Below are 12,500 nucleotides of genomic sequence, written 5' to 3'. Positions count from 1 at the left end.
TTGACATTCCAGTGCAGTTTCTCTCTCTCTCTCTCTCTCTCTCTCTCTCTCTCTCTCTCTCTCTCTCGAACAGGCTGGAGAAAAATACCTTGAAACTGATAATAATAATAATAATAATAATAATAATAATAATAATAATAATAATAATTATAATAATACATAATAACAATAATGATTATGATACTATTTAAATCTCTCTCTCTCTCTCTCTCTCTCTGTCTCTCTCTCTCTCTCTCTCTCTCTCTCTCTAACAGGCCGGAGAATAATACCATGAAACTAATGATAATGATAATATTAATAATATTTAACTCTCTCTCTCTCTCTCTCTCTCTCTCTCTCTCTCTCTCTCTCTCTCTCTCTCTCATAGGCTGGAGAAAAATACCCTGAAACTAATAATAATAATATTTAACTCTCTCTCTCTCTCTCTCTCTCTCTCTCAGGCCTGGAAAATGATACCATGAAACTGAGAAAAATTAATTATAATAATAATAATGTTTAATTCTCTCTCTCTCTCTCTCTCTCTCTCTCTCTCTCTCTCTCTCTCTCTCTCTCTCTCTCCACCCCAACAGACACAACAAACATACCAAGTAATAATATAATAATAATATTTCATTTCTAGTTCTTTGAAACTAACACTCGTAAAGGTTCAACAAAATTAGAGACAAAATTAGATCTACCTAATTTTTTCTTACACTGACGTAATTATTTCCGAGAAGTGTTTATTTAATAAAGATGCAGATGATTCGACATAGGTTATTTTTATATAGATATTTGATATAGATTTTAGATATTCTACCTTTCGTATCGCTTACATCTTCGTTAACTTTCTGAATTTTGTTTTTCATAAACATGCACAGAATATAATGCATGCATGATATAGTATGATGTATAATATGCATTATAGGTTACATTACAGTTAAAATTCTAAATTATGCATTAATATATATATATATATATGGGATATATATATATATATATGTATTGTACTATTAGAGTATATATTTCGGAAACATGTACAGAATATAGTGTATAATGTATGTATTTTATAGTATGATGTATATTAGCATTATAATATACATTATGCTTTACATTATACACTATGCATTGTAATGCATATTGCACAGTGTATATCATTATTATGTTATATTTGTAGTAATTATATATTATACATCATACAGCACATTATGCTTCAAACATTATAACATTCATTGTACTAAGAAATATATTTTATACGTAATACAGTACATTATTCATTATGTGAACATAATACTGCATCCATTATAAATGTGGCTATTTTCCTGAAGTTTATATATGTATATGTATATATGTGTGTGTATATATATATATATATATATTATATATATATATATATATATATATATATATATATTTAAAATGCTAAATTGCTGGAAATTCATTCCTAGCTCTCTGTACCACGGCAAAATGAAGGACCACTCCTGACACCCCCCACACCGTGGTGATGGGGAGGGGCGGTGGTTGGTTCCAGGCTCCCCCAGAGCGACCAATCCGGCCCAGCCCGACGAAAATATTCTTCTGTTCCGGCGCTGCTTTAGAGAGAGAGAGAGAGAAGGGGGTTGGGGTGGGGATGGGGAGATTTTTTAGAGAGGGGTATCCTCTCAGAATTAGTAGGGGGCGGGGGCGGGGGCGGTGGGGGCGTGTCTGATTTTAATCGAGTTATTTAAGTCAAAACAGCGTTACAAATACGAGGTAATATGTTTTTCTCCGGCCTAATAGCACGAGAGAGTCAGCCTGGAATTTGGTTACCGTGGTTCCACGGTTCTCTCTCTCTCTCTCTCTCTCTCTCTCTCTCTCTCTCTCTCTCTCTCTCTCTCTCTCTCGTCCGGTTTTTGTGTGCGCGTGTGAAATGGATTGTCAGACGAACAGAACAGGAGACAGGGAGATGGACAAAGTATTTAGTTGACAGACAAACATATATGACAGAGAAACAGACAAAGACATATAGCAGACCGACAAAGATACATGACAGACAGACAGAAATATATGACAGATAGACTCACAAAAGTATATGAACATAGAAAAAATTATATGACGGACACAGCCAAAAATATAGGACAGAGAAACAGATAGCGAGGATGTATGACAGACAGGCAAGCAAAGATAGTACATGACAGACAAGACAAAAAGACAGAGATACGTGTCAGATACACACAGACAGGAAGATAGACAGACAGACAGGCTAAGATACATGAAGATACGGGAGTAACTGTATAAACAATTCCGAGGAATTTGCAACAAAAGTTGCAATGAATTTCACTTTGAATTACGACGAAATCATTTGCAGTCCTCAGGCACCTTAGTCGTTTATTTATTTTATATGAAAATTCAGACTGCCCAGCCAAGCAGTGTTGTGGTGTGGGGAGGGGACCTTTCGGGGGGGGGGACCTTTCGGGGAACTCCTAACATTCATTCGTTTCAAAGTCGACGAAGAAAAAAAAAAATCAAAAAATTCATTTCAGTGCAGGTGTGGAGGAGAGGAGGATTTTTTTTCCTCTTCTTCTTCCTCCTCCTCCTCCTCCTTTTCCTCCTCCTCCTCGTCCTCCTCCTCCTCCTCCTCCTCATCTCCTCCTTCTTCTTCTTCTTCTTCTTCTTCTTCTTCTTCTCCAACGCCTGAGGTGAGAGGGAGAGAAGCTCCCAGAGACCATTACATCAGCTAGCCGGCCTAAACCGAAAAAAAGAAAAAATTTTAAAAAATAAAAATAAAAAACAAAAATCGCGCTGCCCTATTTTCTTAGCCTTAAGGATGGTTTCCCTTTGTTTCTCAGTTACGAACATTTCCCCAAGTGACGGGGAGCCAAGATAAGATATCTACCTGGGAAAGCACAATATCATAGCTGACGCTTATCCCGCAATCCGCACCATACGCAAAGACCATTAATTAGACTAAAAGATATAGAAACATCCGTACCTATTGTTAAAACCGTATCTAAACAAGAAAATTCCTTAACCCAAGAGATCGCGAGCATTGAATATCTGGGTCGGAGCGCAGAACTGTTACAAAACTGACAAAGCAAGCGTCAACAGACATACCCAAACAATAAACACTTCGAAACGGAAACAGGGTCAGTGGCTAGGCAAAAACAATAAACACTTCGAGCAGAAACCCTAAAGCAAAAGTATATTTAAAGTAGTGTATCAGAATAATGTAATCAAATGTAATATTATATGTAGGTCTGTGACGAAGAAAACCCGAAGAACACAGCAGGTGACTAACGACCAGGTAGTAGTAATAATCTCTTTCATACCAATCGTCATAAACTGGTTGCATTCCGTCATCCAGGGTTCCATAGTATGTCACAGAAAGCCGAATCACTATTTTTTCTGGCCTACAATGCTTACAGATATAAAAAAGCACTATAACTAATTGTAACACGTGTCATGAAAAACAAGGGATACACTAAGACACCTGTCAGTTTAGGGGCCTATCCTGTGCCAAATCAATCCTTGAAAGAATATACGTAGAATTATTAACAGAATTACGAGTCTGACAGAGGGAATCAAACACTTCTTTAGTGTTAAAAAGTTCCTTGACACGTTTATATAGAATTAATAGCACTCAAAAAACAAAAACAAACACCGCAATTGAGTGCGTTAGGAATATTTATGAGTGCTAATCAGTAAATATGGAATTCAACACATAATATCTGTGACTCGGGTGGTGTAAATCAATAATAATCTCCTTAACACGTTGTGTGAATTCCTTTCCATTAAAGAAAAACCAATAATATTTATCACCCAGAGTCCAATCGTTTGGTAGAATAACGGATAATTAAATAGGAAGTGTCAATGTCTTACGAGTTACAAACTCGTGATATTGGATCCGACGGATTATAGCGGTTCTCGCGGTTTTAAATACCTTTAATCATTATATCATGTATCTATAGAATTGATGCCGCAAGTAGCCTTATACGGTACGCCGCTAGAACACTTTTCCACATATTCAAGCCAACCAACCATTAATTTATCAAAGATATATAACATAAAAAAAAATAATATAAATAAATGAAAATATAAAAAAATAAAATAAATATGGATACAAGTGGAGTCAATATAATACACTCCGTAAGAAGTCGGAAGGGTTACAAATTATAATAAACAAAAAAAGGAATCACGATAAAATCAATAAGCAAAACGTAACCCAAGGTTAATTAAATATCTAAATATATATGCGTAAAGATTCGAACTCTAACTTAACGCTTTAGTAATGACAAATAAGCTAAAAGTTCAAACACATATCCAAAAACCTACTGACATATTGTCTGTCCCGGTGATTTATATTCGTAGTCAATGAAAAAAAAAAAAAAAAAAAAAAAAAATTAAATAAATAATATAAAATAAATAAACTAATAATAAATAAATAAAATAAAATAAAATAAAAGATTTTAAAGTCAGGAAGTCTAGAAGTGAAAATGTTATCTATGGAATAATCCTATATGAATCTTATACAGGCTAATAATATATATAGAATTTGTATGGAAACCTTTTTTCATATAGTTTGAATAAGGAATATTTATTTAACATAATGCCAACATGAAACTAATATATTGTTCAATTTTGGTACTGTTGTTTTTTTTTTCAGACATTCTTCTCATGCGGGTGGAGAATTAAAACACAAAATATCATTTGAAAATACTAAAGTCGTATCTCTTACAGCAAGTAACGTAACTCTTAGCTGGCTGAGAGCAATCTCCTGCCAAGTGACGACGTCATCATTGCCGTATCAGCATTTGTTCCTTTTAAACCTCAATAATCTGCTACACAGGCTTCATCTGTGTGTCGTCTCTGCTTGCAAAAGCAGATTGACTGGAGAAAGGAATGCTTAGTTCATGAACTTCACATGTGGTTCATAGGTCACATGACAGGCCACATAACATATTCTTATCCGTGTGTGTAATGCAATTAGCTAAGGACTTGCAATCATTTTAAAATTAATAAACAAAATAGGAAATAGAATTTCTATAACATCAAAATGAATTAATTTTTCTGAACCTCATAGACATTTAGAAGTATCACGATATGGATATGGATTATTTACTTGCAACATTAGCTTATTACAATCCAAGTAAACATTCATGGGAAAATGTCACATTTTCTTGAAAACCCAAAGTTTATTTAGAAATTAGTTACATAGTGGGTTTTTTTCGTTGCATCTCCTACCTATTAATAAAGTTTTTTAAAAAAATTAACCTCAGAGGATGCGCACGAGAAATTGAATATAAACTTTTGTTAGGGCACATAGAATCATGATTATATTCTCTTTGACTCTTATGCTGCCTGGCAATCTTACAATAGCTCCATTTTCCACTTCTTTGTCTAGTAACTTACTACCAGTAATATCGAATTTCTTTGAGATTCGGTATTGATATCTATTTATTTTTTATAAATTATGGATATTTTTACGAGTCATCATAGACCTTGGATAGGTTCACTCATTGTTAATGCCATGGATAAAAAGTTTGTACAGCGGACTCTTCTGAATTCCAAAATATCAGCGAATTCAGGTGGGTTAAGTCTGGTCTAAATGGCTCTCTTCCTCCCTGTATTTGGATGTCGTCTGAATTTACTTTGCCCTTGTGACAAGTATAATTTCACTTGCAGGCTGATTAATGGAACCTGGTTACAGTATCCTGCAGTATGAGAGTTTCACATCGCAACTTCAAAGAATCGTTCGTCGCAGCGGACGACTACAGTCAAGTAACAACCGCCTACAATGTGAAAGAATTTCATGGACTTCTTCGACCGACACCGTATCTCGTCGTTAATCTCGTTTTAATGCGGAACGCTCCGGCGGCAGTTTCGGAATCGACTACAATAAGGGACATACTTTCCGACAATTACGACCCGAAGGATATTCAACTCTACTTTGCTGCGAAGGACTCGTGCTGGGATGATCTATTCATCGCGAACGTAATCGTGTAGCTTAGGATGCAGAGAATAAGTGTGAGCGCAAAATGGAACGTTGGACCCGCCCAGGCAAATTTATTTTCCCCTTGTTTTAACCATTGAAAAAAGGCCGTTTCAATTGGCTAAAGGTGGCGTTGTCTGGAACTGTGTGTAATGGACGAAAAGTTGTTCGAAAGCTAGTTAAAAGTGAAGTAGTATAACCTCGGTCATGTATCCTATATATATAAGATCATGTATCCTATATATAATTGATCATAAATAACAGAGTCGAAATATATCTTTGCGTGTACGCAATAGGAATCTCTTATATAAATGATCATAAATATAAACAGAATCTAAATATATTCTTTGCGTGTACGCAGTAGGAATCTATTTAAAGTGCACATATATTAATCATAATTATATGAATCCATATACCAATGTATAAACAAATCAGGTAGCCTATAATCAATCTGTTACCTTTTATCTTTCCCAATATCTGCAGTTATTTATATGAGTTAGTATATTGATTAATGAATCAGAAATCAACGAATCAATCTCAGCATAAACATTAATAATTTTATCAATTCATATATGATATTTTTTATCAGTTAAAATATGTTTATTTTTATCATGTTAATCAATTCATTCTATGCAATTATCAGAGTACATTAGTAGTTTTCTGTAGCATAAGTATCTTAAAGAGATGAAGTGAAAACTGTATCATTATATATATCATGTGATCACTATTATTTACCAATATCATTGTTTTATATTTATTACTTGAATCAATTCATGTACACAATGAATTTTTATTTACTTATATATATATATTCACATAGTGTCTGTATCACACTCCTATAAGTCAGATGCAAGTCAAGTTTGAGTAATATTCAGTAGCTGGTTTTGGTAGCTGACCGAGCTAATGTAAGTGTTTACATAATAATATATGGAATGTTAGTCCATATATATAAAAGTCTAAAACTAAAGAGGTTCAACCAGATTTGCTTGCAGGAATGTGATTAGACTAGAGACGCTAAAGATGACGTATACAATAAGTATGTAGGCTAAGATAACATGCCGTCACCTGTAGTCATTCAATTGTTTATAAACATTAGTCCAAGCTCCCTGCTTGAGACAACTACCCCGACCTATTATTCAAACGGCCTACGTGATCTGTAGCGTGTCTCATTCGATTGTGTGTTCGTATGAAACTATGTCATTGTATGTATGTTCATATGTTCGAACTACTGTCTGTTCCTTCATAACTTGTAACAGAGATGTAGACAGGCAGAACAGAGTTAGCTATCGTTATTAGAAGACCTGTACCTCTTTACCCTAAGCTTTATCATGTAGAGGAATAGGATTAGCCATTATCATTGGCAGAAGCGATCAAGCTATCGTCATAGAAGACTTGTACGATCATCCCTGATCTTCATCATGTAAAACTTCAGAAAATTATACTATTTTATACCTTGTTGTTTTCTACTAACAAGAACCTCACCGAACATAGAGTTTAATACATCGTCGTAAAGATAATACCGACTTCGGTAAGTGATCTAACACAAAACCCCAGACACTCCATTGAAGATGGAAGTGCAATACCAACCGACTTAGCGTATAGATTATCGCTAGTCTAACATTACCTCATAGGGCGCCTTATCATACAAGGCAGGCAGCCCTAACATATATATATGATAGTGTATACATGTATATACTATATATAAATGTATATTTAATTATTGATAATATATGTATATGTGTGTTTGTGTGTGTGAGCGCATGTGTGCGTTTGTGTGTGTACTATTCAACAGCAACAAGAATTACAAAAATCAATAGACGATAAATCATTAACTATTTCCAGATCTTTTCTTTTGTCCTTCATAAATAAGTCGACTTGTGAATCCACTAAACCTTCGTCCAGACCAAACCATACATTACTTAAGCACTTGACCTCTTCCAGACCTACTGGAAAGGGAAAAACTTCCTTAATAAAACTTACAAAATAATAGAATCGGTCTTTGCAATATTATCAAAACTGCAAAAACAGAAGGCTTAAATTATCTGATCGGGTTATCTCGTTTTCAATATTTAAATAGATATACTGTATATATTTTATATAGTAATGGAGGTCAAACGTAACTAGATAGTGTAAATGTATTGATAAATTTGGATGTACAATACTCACGCCATTATGTTAAGTAGCTCTTACTGCATTGTTCAGCATAGTAATGGAGAAAAAATGTAACTAGCTTAAAGCAAATATATTGATAAATTGTGATATACGAAACTCACGCCATCATGTGGAATAGCTTTTATAATATTTTATTAATATATTCTAAATATACTGATAGATAATGTGATATGCAAAACTCACGCCATTATGTGGAATAGATAGTACATTATTTTTACAATATATTCTCATGGTAAATATCCAAGTAGATCATGAAAATATATTGATAAATTTAGATATACAAAACTCTCCCAATTATGTTGAATAAATCCTACAATATTTTGCAATATATTAATGAAGGAAAACAATAATATAATAAATATATATTGATAAATTGAAATATACAAAACTCACGCTACTATATTGAATAAATCCAACAATATTTTTTTTAATAAATTAATGAAGAAAGACAACTAGGTAATAAATATATTGATAAATTAGTATATACAAAAAAAACTCACGCTACTATGTTGAATAAATCCTACAATATTTTTTTTATATATTAATGAAAAAAGACAACTAGGTAATAATTATATTTTGATAAATTAGCATATACAAAAAAACCAACTTCGGCACTGAATAAATATCTATTTCTTTATTTTAAAAATGAATTCATTTTTATTCAACTATCAATTACGCAACTGTGAAAAGTTAAATGTACAAAAATCACCAATCAGCAGATTAACGAGCGGCGCAAAATATGCATTAACCAATGCGCCATTAAGCAGTGATTATGACATACACCCGAGAGAGAGAGAGAGAGAGAGAGAGAGAGAGAGAGAGAGAGAGAGAGAGCACAAAAAAATCCAAAATTCGTATTGACATAATGTCAAAGTGATATAGATGTGCATTATTATTATTATTTAGTATTATTATTATTATTTTTTTTTTTTTTTTTTTTTTTTTGCTCTATCACAGTCCTCCAATTCGGACTGGGTGGTATTTATAGTGTGGGGTTCCGGGTTGCATCCTGCCTCCTTAGGAGTCCATCACTTTTCTTACTATGTGTGCCGTTTCTAGGATCACACTCTCGCATGAGCCCCGGAGCTACTTCAGCCTCTAGTTTTTCCAGATTCCTTTTCAGGGATCTTGGGATCGTGCCTAGTGCTCCTATGATTATGGGTACGATTTCCACTGGCATATCCCATATCCTTCTTATTTCTATTTTCAGATCTTGATACTTATCCATCCCTCTTTCTCTTCAACTCTGGTGTCCCATGGTATTGCGACATCAATGAGTGATACTTTCTTCTTGACTTTGTCAATCAACGTCACGTCTGGTCTGTTTGCACGTATCACCCTATCCGTTCTGATACCATAGTCCCAGAGATCTTTGCTGATCGTTTTCTATCACTCCTTCAGGTTGGTGCTCGTACCACTTATTACTGCAAGGTAGCTGATGTTTCTTGCACAGCTCCAGTGGAGGGCTTTTGCCACTGAATCATGCCTCTTTTTGTACTGGTTCTGTGCAAGTGCCGGGCATTCACTTGCTATGTGGTTTATGGTTTCATTTTTCGTATTGCACTTCCTACATATGGAGAGATGTTATTTCCGTCTATCATACTTTGAACATATCTGGTTCTTAAGGCTTGATCTTGTGCCGCTGTTATCATTCCTTCAGTTTCCGTCTTTAGCTCTCCCCTCTGTAGCCATTGCCAATTGTCATCGCTGGCTAGTTCTTTAGTCGTCTCATGTATTGTCCGTGCATTGGTTTGTTGTGCCAGTCCTCTGTTCTTTCTGTCTTTCTCCTGTCTCTGTATATTTCTGGGTCTTCGTCTACTTTTATTAGTCCTTCTTCCCATGCACTCTTTAGCCACTCGTCTTCACTGGTTTTCAGATATTGCCCAGTGCTCTGTTTTTCGATGTTGACGCAGTCCTCTATACTTAGTAGTCCTCTCCCTCCTTCCTTTCGTGTTATGTATAGTCTGTCCGTATTTGATCTTGGGTGTAGTGCTTTGTGTATTGTCATTTGTTTCCTGGTTTTCTGATCTATGCTGCGGAGTTCTCCGGCCTTCGCCATTCCACTATTCCTGCGCTGTATCTGATTACTGGCACTGCCCATGTGTTTATGGCCTTTATCATATTTCCGGCGTTGAGTTTGACTTGAGTATCGCCTTGAATCTCTGCATATATTCTTTCCTGATCGTGCCTTCATCTCTTGGTGTTTTATCTCCTCCTTCCATTATTCCCAGGTATTTTGTATCCTGTCTCATCTATGTGTTTGATGTTGCTCCCATCTGGTAGCTTTATCCCTTCAGTTCTCGTTACTTTGTCCCTTTTTGTATGTTGACTAAGGCGCATTTTTTCTATTCCAAACTCCATCCTGATGTCCCCAGATACAATCCTTACAGTCTGGATTAGGGTATCTATTTCCTTGATGCTCTTACCATACAGCTTGATGTCGTCCAAGAACATCAGATGGTTGATTTTGCTGCCTCTTTTCTTGAGTTGGTACCCGCCCGGCATCCATCTTCTGTAGTACTTTTGTCATTGGAATCATGGCTACTACGAAGAGTAGTGGGGACAGTGAGTCGCCACCCTGGAAGATCCCTCTCCTGATATTAACCTCTGCTAGTCTTATTCCAGAGCTTGTAAGTATTGTATTCCAGTTGCGCATTGTATTTTTGAGGAAGCCTGATGGTATTTTCCTCTGCCCCATATATTTTCAGGCATTCTATTAGCCTATGTGTGGTATCATGTCGAAGGCTTTCTTATAGTCTATCCATGCCATGCTTAGGTTGGTTTTCCTTCTCCTACTGTTCTTCATTACCATTTTGTCTATCAGGAGCTGGTCTTTTGTGCCCCTACACTTCCTTCTGCAGCCTTTCTGTTGGTGGGGGATGGTGTTTGTCTCCTCTAGGTAGTTGTATAGCCTTTCACTGATGATACCTGTTAGTAACTTCCACATTATTGGTAGGCAGGTGATAGGCCTGTAGTTACTGGCTATATTTCCCTTACTCTTGTCTTTTTGTATAAGGATGTTCTTCCTGTGGTCATCCATTTGGGTGCTTTGGTGATTTGAGATACAATGCTGGAGTTGTTCTGCTATTCGTGGGTGTAGGGCCTTGAAGTTTTTGAGCCAGTATCCATGGACTTCATCTTTTTTATTATTATTATTTATTATTATTATTATTATTATTATTATTATTATTATTATTATTATTATTATTATATTATTATTATTATTATTATTATTATATATTTTTACTTATTATTTTTATTATTTTTTTCTTGATTATATTATTATTATTATTATTATTATTATTATTATTATTATTATTATTATTATTAATTATTATTAACCCATATTCATAAATAGAACAAGCCCACCAAAAGGGGCCACTGACTTGAGATTCAAGTTCCCAAAGAAACACAGAAGAAAGAAGTGATATCACTTATTAAAATGAATAAAAAATAAATAAAAAAATAAAGGACCTCTAGAACTGAAGAGTTAGACAGAGCAGAGGCGCACATAGCAGCAACTGATGAGTTGCTGTCAATATTGCTGTACATTGCTCCGCTCGCTATCGGCAACGATATTGCTAATAGACTCAAGATGACGAAAGAAATGGATTAGTTTTAGTGGAGAGTTTAAGGATAGAGTTTCAAATTAAGATAAGGGAGATATCTCGTATAAGATGCTTTATTGTAACGTTTACGTTTGAGATGCAGATGAGTTTTGTAAACGAGTATTAGAATCAATGTCCCGAATGTATATAAATTATATATATTCCTACGCGGAAGGAACTCCGAGCAGATTATCGAAAAATCTACTGATGAATAGCTTACAAAAAAAAGGGGGAGCGCCAGGGTGGGGGGCGTTGGCCCCCGTCCTGAACGGAAACGAGTATTAGAATCAATATCCCGATATTCACACACACACACACACACAAACACAACCTCACATCTGCATTTCTTCAATAAAAAGAAAAAAAGGTATATATTGTTTTCTGTATCTCGTCTACGACAACGTAATGTGCTTTTGGCTTTTTTTTTTTTTTTTTTTTATTTTCCTTTTTTTAAGGCGGAATAATCCTCCTGACTTAATCGGTTTACATACAGCAAGCGAAGCAGAAAAGCCAGCCCTCTGTGCTTTTGTGGGTCTTACCATTCATTATTCATTATCTTCGTCAGATATCATCATATCTTTGTTATTTTTTTTATTTTTTTTCCCTTCGTTATGATGAGTCGTTGTGATCAGCAGCCATCGTAATGGAGACGAATTGTCAGGCAAATAATTTCTCGTTTTAGAGAGAGAGAGAGAGAGAGAGAGAGATAACACAACACAGGACCTCCTACTCCCTCCTCCTACCCTTATCTGCTCTCTGCCATAGGACCTCTTAAC

The sequence above is a fragment of the Macrobrachium nipponense genome, chromosome 18 (assembly GCF_015104395.2).
Source record: "Macrobrachium nipponense isolate FS-2020 chromosome 18, ASM1510439v2, whole genome shotgun sequence".
Taxonomy (NCBI): domain Eukaryota; kingdom Metazoa; phylum Arthropoda; class Malacostraca; order Decapoda; family Palaemonidae; genus Macrobrachium; species Macrobrachium nipponense.
This window is presented reverse-complemented; position numbering follows the sequence as displayed.